This window comes from Pongo abelii, chromosome 6, assembly GCF_028885655.2.
Source record: "Pongo abelii isolate AG06213 chromosome 6, NHGRI_mPonAbe1-v2.0_pri, whole genome shotgun sequence".
In the NCBI taxonomy this organism is placed as follows: domain Eukaryota; kingdom Metazoa; phylum Chordata; class Mammalia; order Primates; family Hominidae; genus Pongo; species Pongo abelii.
In genome coordinates, this window is record NC_071991.2 from 63,744,097 (window position 1) to 63,750,751 (window position 6,655).

Consider the following 6,655-nt stretch of genomic DNA (forward strand, 5'->3'; position numbering starts at 1 on the left):
AAATTATTGTCAATTATACTCACCCTATTGTGCTACCAAATGCTACATCTTACTCTCTCTAATTGTATTTTTGTACCCATTAACCTATCCCTCTTTATCACCCCGCTCCAGGCAGTTTCTTATCATTACTTTTTATTCCTATTTTATAAAAACTTACAGGTTGTTGAGAATGGCATATAAGAATTGTTAGCTCTCTCAAGTAGTTCTGGATATTTGAATCAAACATGGATTTAGAAATGATGCAACTTTGTAATTACTTTCCACATTTTTCAGTTTCTCAAAAGTCAAATATTAGAATTTGGGAGATAATTGCAAAATAATTCTTAATGTACCTCTTAGGTATGTTTTTGGCTCTGAAACTTATATCTTTATGTTTTAGTTGTAGCATGTGAATATGTTTTAAAATATATGCCTAAATATGTTGTTTATCCCCCCCCTCCTTTTTTTTTTTGACAGAGTCTCGCTGTCACCCAGACTGGAGTGCAATGGTATGATCTCGGCTCACTGAAGTCTCAACTGACTGCCCAGGCTGAGGTGATCTTCCTACCTCAGCCTCCAAAGTAGCTGAGATCACAGGTGCATGCCAGCATGCCTGGCTAATTTTTGTATTATTTGTAGAGATGAGGTCTCACAATGTTGCCCAGTCTGTTCTTGAACTCCTGGACTCAAGCAATCCTCTTGCCTCAGCCTCCCAAAGTACTGGAATTATAGACATGAGCCACCACGCGTGGCCCTGTTTATCCCCTTTACATAGGGAAAAAAATCCCCAAGTGTTAGAAAAGAATAAACTCTTGCTGAAACCACAGAACTGTAGTTTGGTTTTCCCTGAGAAACTGAAATCTTAAATGTTAAAATTAAGGTGTTTCAGGCCTGTAGTTAAAATATTGAATGCATTGCAAAGATTTACCACTTCAACAAGATTTTAAAACCACACAAATGTGCTTTATTGGCTATGCCATGTCATAAAGAGATGTTATTATCTTATCTCTCATTTCCATTCAAGAGGTGTTGTTTTTAAATGTAAAAAGCATGACCTGGAACTTACTGCCCATTTCTTTGCACAGCACACTGAGGAGATGCTAAACTTTGACCTCATTCGCAATTTTTCATAATCTACTTCTTCAGTTCTGAATTAAGATCTGGAGACATATTTTTACCTTCCTGCTATTTGTTACAGAGAAAGCAGCCTAGGGATGGACACTTGGACAAAACTCCTATTTATTTATTTATTTATTTATTTATTTTTGAGACGGAGCCTTGCTCTGTCACCAGGCTGTGCAGTGGCGGGATCTCAGCTCACTACAACCTCTGCCTCCTGGGTTCAAGTGATTCTCCTGCCTCAGCCTCCCGAGTAGCTGGGATGACAGGTGTGCACCAACACATGCAGCTAATTTTTGTATTTTGGTAGAGATGGGGTTTCACCATGTTGGCCAGGATGGTCTCTATCTCTTGACCTCATGGTCCACCCACCTCAGCCTCCCAAAGTGCTAGGATTACAGGTGTAAGCCATTGCACCTGGCCTCCCATTTATTAATGTATTAATAACAACATCTTCTGGCTGCACATGTTGCAGGTGCCATATGAATACTGATCCCATCAACCCTTTCCAGCCCAGAAATAAATTGTTAACTAAACAACAAAAACTCTTCTCCAATAGCATGGTGAGCCAGGAGATCTTTAGACAATTCTACTTTGCAATGACCCCTTGCTTTCCTTTATTGCAAAAAGATGAACTTGACAAACACACCAGGAGATGGTAGCACCATAAGGCTTGAGTCATTTCCGTACTAAGATAGAATTTACGTAAATTACAACAAGAGGATGGAACAAATGTATATGTTATTCAGGCTTTATATCTTTTTCTATATCACAAGAAATTTTGCATATTAACTGCTTTGTAATATTTCTTTTCAATAACTTACAGAGGCTGGGTGCTGTGGCATGCACCTATAGCCCCAGGTACTCAGGAGGCTGAGGAGGGAGGATTACTTGAGCTCAGGAGATTAAGGCTGCAGTGTGCTATAATCACACCTGTGAATAGCCATTGCACTCCAGCCTGGGCAACATAGCAAGACTGTGTCTCTTAAAAAACAAACAAACAAACAAAGAAACAAACAAACAAACAAAAAAACCAGAAAAAAAGAACTTAGGAGTCCTGTCTCTCAGTGCCCCAAATGAGAAAGAAAACATTGTGATTGGTTGTCAAGCATTACAGGTATAACAGAGGGAGGCAGGTCACCAAACCCAGGGGAAAATACCTAACTGAGACGATGAGGCTTGGCTTAGAAAATTTTTTTTTCTGCTTTCTCCTACTAAAACAGGACAACTCTACTGGTGGGAACACTAGCAATTCAAACAAAGAGACTGTGATATGTTAAGAAATATATTTGGTTTTGTCCCTGGATCCAGGCACTAAAACCCTTGAAATTTCCTTAGTGGTAGGAGTTTTTCATTATTCATAATAAACCCGCTTTGATCTCACCTGAGTTCATGCTAATTAAGTGACTTAGGATGAAGTCCCTCAATAGTCTCAGGACAGGTCTAGTTACTAGAAACCAAGTGATTAGAGGCTTGGAACTTTCAGCTTCCACCCTCCCCCCAACCCTGCGAAGTTGGGGATGGGGGCTAGAGATTAAGCCCCATAAAAACTCCTGAACAATGAGATTTCTGGATTGGTGAATGCATCCACCTGCTGGAAGTTAGCACACCCTAACTCCACAGGAACAGAAGCTTCTGCACTAGGGACCCTTCCTGACATGGCCTTATGTACCTCTTCATCTGGCTGTTCATTTGTATCCTTTATAATAAACCAGTAAACATAAATAAGTAACATGGCTTCTTGAGTTCTGCATGTGTGAGCCATTCTAACAAATTACTGAACCCGAGGAGGGGGTCCTGGGAGCCTCAGTTTATACATTGTGTAAGTCAGAAGTATGCTGTGAGAAACCTGATACTTGGAACTGGCCTCTGAAATGAGGGCAATCTTGTGGTCTGAGCCCTAAAACCAATGGAATCTCACATCCTGAGTAGTTAGTGTCAGAATTGAACTGGATTGTTGGACACCCAGTTGGTATCTGAACAGAATCAGATAGTTTCTTGGTGTGCAAAATGCCCACACATTTGGTGTCAGAAGGGTTGTGTGAGTATAGAAACAGAGTTTTCTACTGGGGACACCATAGCAGGCAGCTGAGAAACCAGGGTGGATAATAGCTGATTAATAACTTAAAATTGGTCAGCATGGTGACTTGCATCTGTAATCCCAGCACTTTAGGAGGCCAAGGCAGGAGGGCAGGAGGATCACTTGAGCTCAAGAGTTTGAGAACAGCCTGAGCAACATAGTGAGACCCTGTCTCTACTGAAAAAAAAAAAAAAAAAAAAAAAAAAATTAGCCAGTCCTGGTGGTGTGCACTTGTAGTTACCGCTACTTGAGAGGCTGAGGTGGAAGGACAGCTTAAGCACAGGAGTTTAAGGCTGCAGTAAGCTGTGATTATGCCACTGCACTCCAGTCTGGGTGACAGAGTGAGATCATGTCTCCAAAACAAAACAAAACAAAACAAAAACAAAAGCAAAAGCAAAAACAAATTAACCTTACAATTATTGAAATAGAAACTAAAGAGCACTTTGAAAAACCCTTTGGCCAATGTCTGTCTCTTAAAGTTCTGAACCTTTCACTTAGCTATTGATTAATTACAGCTGTCAAAGAGAAGCGCATCTGGATTAACTTTGGTTCAAAAATTCCCCTAAATCGAACACTAAGACTTTTAATGATAAACAAAAAACACTGTCAAACACTTCATATATGTATTAGACAATTGCCAAGAAATTATTCATACTCTATACAGTTGTAAAGCAAAATATCTGCTAATATGCAAGCTAACACATACCAGTAGTCCTATACCATTTGCTTGCAGTTGGCATCTGTTATGATTGGTTGCTCTCTATGCCTTATCAGTTGTTAAATATTTTGAATATCCCACCTGGTCATTTCCCCAAAGACAGTGATTGCTCTTTAACTTTGCAGGCTATTTATATCGGGCAACATTCACTAGAGTCATTTGCTAAAAGATTTTTGCCAAAACTTAATCTGTTTTGTTGCTAAGCAAAATACATAGTATTCACTTTTGTGGCTGGTTTTATCAGCTTGTTAGCAACAGTGTGACTTTTGCCTGTTTTGGCTGTGAAGTGTACAATGTTGAAGGATGCCTCTATAGTTTTGGTTTAAGTGATATAATTAATCAGCTTTATACTAGAAAATAGTATATTTGCTTGTTCTAGAAAAATTAAATTGGTTTACTTGATTGAAACTGGGCTTTCTTTGAAAATGGAGCAAAGGCATATATACTTCATGTTATCATTTGACAAAACTTCACTATTTGACAAGGATGGCGTAAATGGACCCCACCATATAATGCAATATTCAGATATTCATAATGGCAGTTCCCATTTGCATTTTTCTTTCTCAGATCCTTGTGTAAAACCACCCCACTCTACATTTCACTGGAGGGCTATACTATTTATCTTTTTAAAATTAAATTATTTGGCATTGTAGTGTTTGTTGCCATCTTTTATGCTTCAGTGGGTCACTGTTGGTCCATTTTTGTGACTTGGGGATACGGTACAATAGTATTAATTAAAATGCAAAATCATAGATGTAAAAAATAACAAAATATTTTCCAAGATAAACTTACCAATGCAGTTTTTACAGAGCATGCAAACCAACACTCATTAAACATGTAATTGGATTTCTGTGAGAATAATGATGAGCTTTTTAAAAAAGTTTTTAATAATGAGTAATCTTATACTCAATTTTGTGAGATGCATGTGAATAGAGTTTTATTTTATTTTTTCCTTTCATACAGACACTCTCTGCAAACCATTCTGGGTCAACTGGAGGTCTCAGGATCACATTTAAAGATGCACTGTTTGGCCAGGCGCAGTGGCTCACATCTGTAATCCCAGCACTTTGGGAGGTTGAGGTGGGTGGATCACTTGAGTCCAGAAGACTAGCCTGGCTAACACAGTGAAACCCTGTCTCTACTAAAAATACAAAAAAAAAAAAAAAAAAAAAAAAAAAAATTAGCTAGGCATGGTGGCACGTGCTACTCCCAGCTACTCGGGAGACTGAGACATGAGAATTGCTTGAACCCAGGAGGCAGATGTTGCAGTGAGCCAACATCCCACCACTGCACTCCAGCCTGGGCGACAGAGTGAGACTGTCTCAAAAAAATAATAATAATAAAATAAAAAATAAAAACTCACTCTTCTAGAGAAAATTTTCTCTCCATAATTTTCTCATCCATAATTTTCAATTCTACCTGTGGGCCACAATTCCCAAATATCTATCTCAATCTTGCCTTTGATGACAATGTATCTTTTTGTATGTCTCCTTTTGAACATTAATATGTCCATTAATCTCAATATGTCAAAGATCTCAATGTGTCCTAAAGATGCTCACCCAATTTATTTTTGGCAACTATTCAGAAAATTTTGAATCATTAGAAATTCTTCCATTTACTTCATGTCTCACTTCCAATTAGCCACCAAACCTATTCAATTGTATCTTCTAAACATATTGAACCTTACCTTTTATTTCAATTCTGCTAATACTGCTTTTCTTCAGAATTGTGTAATTTCCTGCCTGTTTTGCTGCCATTTCTTCCATATTGGTCAAGCTCTCCTGTTCTTCTCTAATTTATATTCCATGATTCCAAGGTGATCCTTTAAAAAAATACAAATTTTAAGTAGTAGCTCAAAAGTTATCCACACTTTTTTCAGGATAAAAATAGAAACCTTTAGTATCACATGTAAGTTTCTTCATAATCTGATCTTGGCTCACTTATCTGTCGCTTCCTCAATAGTACCATACATAACTTTTTACATTTGTGTAAATATATCTTGGTATTCATTGCTGTGTTTTGCACATACTATTCCTGACAGCACCTTCCTGTGTTTCTCCCAAGTCAGCTTTGCCTTGGTTGATCACATTCTACAAGATATAGTTCAAAACTAATACAACATCTGAATAGCCTTCCCTTATTAGCCTACTATTTTTCTTTTTGTCCAAGGAAGAACACAAATACAATGTAGTCACAAATTATGCAGCCAGGCTTCCCACTTTTGGGGAAATTGCAGGGGTCTGCACACCCAGAGTGCAATAAATAAACCTCACACTGGGAAAACCACCTTCATTATCATGTTATCTTCCCTGCCAGACAAGTATGCTCCAACATTTTTGAAGTAAATGCTCTCCTCTACACTCAATAATTCTCTACATAACTCTTTTATAACACTTGAAGTGGTTGTTTTAGTATCTAAACATTTATCAGTCTTATCTTTTTGCACTTCTTGATTTTGTTACTCTAGTTATGTTTTAAGATTATGGAAAGATAAATCAATTGGTTTATATTTATATTTTTATTTAACATATTTTAGCATGTAATCTTTTTTTTTTAAGTAATTAAATAAGAGAACTAAATAAACTTGTAATATTTTTCCCTAAACCTAAGATTCTCACACTGGGGCCTTTGTTAAAATATTTATAAGAATTTTATGTCCTATAATGTAAAGTTTTTAACATTTTTTTTAGAAAAGGTTTTCCTCTGCTGTCCAGGCTGGAGTACAGTGACAAGGTCATGGCTCACTGCAGCCTTGACCT

General features: G+C 37.6%; 1 pseudogene; it reads right to left on the minus strand.

Moving 5' to 3' along the window:
- Positions 1 to 6,066: 6,066 nt before the first annotated feature.
- On the minus strand, positions 6,067 to 6,220 carry LOC112134536 (U1 spliceosomal RNA; annotated as a pseudogene).
- Positions 6,221 to 6,655: the final 435 nt, after the last annotated feature.